The sequence below is a fragment of the Gekko japonicus genome, unplaced genomic scaffold (assembly GCF_001447785.1).
Source record: "Gekko japonicus isolate JY-2015 unplaced genomic scaffold, Gekko_japonicus_V1.1 scaffold2900, whole genome shotgun sequence".
Taxonomy (NCBI): Eukaryota; Metazoa; Chordata; class Lepidosauria; order Squamata; family Gekkonidae; genus Gekko; species Gekko japonicus.
The window spans coordinates 56,485-56,934 of record NW_015177102.1 but is presented as its reverse complement, the minus strand read 5'-3'; positions in this window follow the sequence as shown (position 1 = coordinate 56,934).

The following is a 450-nucleotide window of genomic DNA, read 5'->3' as shown; positions in this document are numbered from 1 at the left end:
TGGCTCGGCTCAGGAAGGACGGCTGCAGAGGAGACTGGTCGATGCGGCAGCCAAACCGCTCGCTCACCACTTTTAATGCCAGTCGCTCACAAAGTAGAGTTTTTGCTCGCAAGGGTCCACAGCTCAGAGGGAGCACTGCTCCAGAGCAAACTGATTTATGCAGCAGCCAAATCGCTCGCTCACAATTTTAAGGCCAGTAGTTCGCAAAGTAGAATGTTTGCTCACAAGTCTCCAGACCTTAGAGGCGGCATCGGTGAAGAGCCGAACTTTCCTCCTCGACAGGATCCGTTTCTCAGTGGAGAATCTCAGGTGATCCAAGGGTTGGGCTTTCTCTCGTCTTTAATCTTTAATAGCTCAGGCAGAAAATTGTTAATCTCTTTGTCAGTTGTTTTGTACTCTAAAAAATCCCCGAGATTTCAAATTGTATTTTACCCTTATTTTATTGTTATT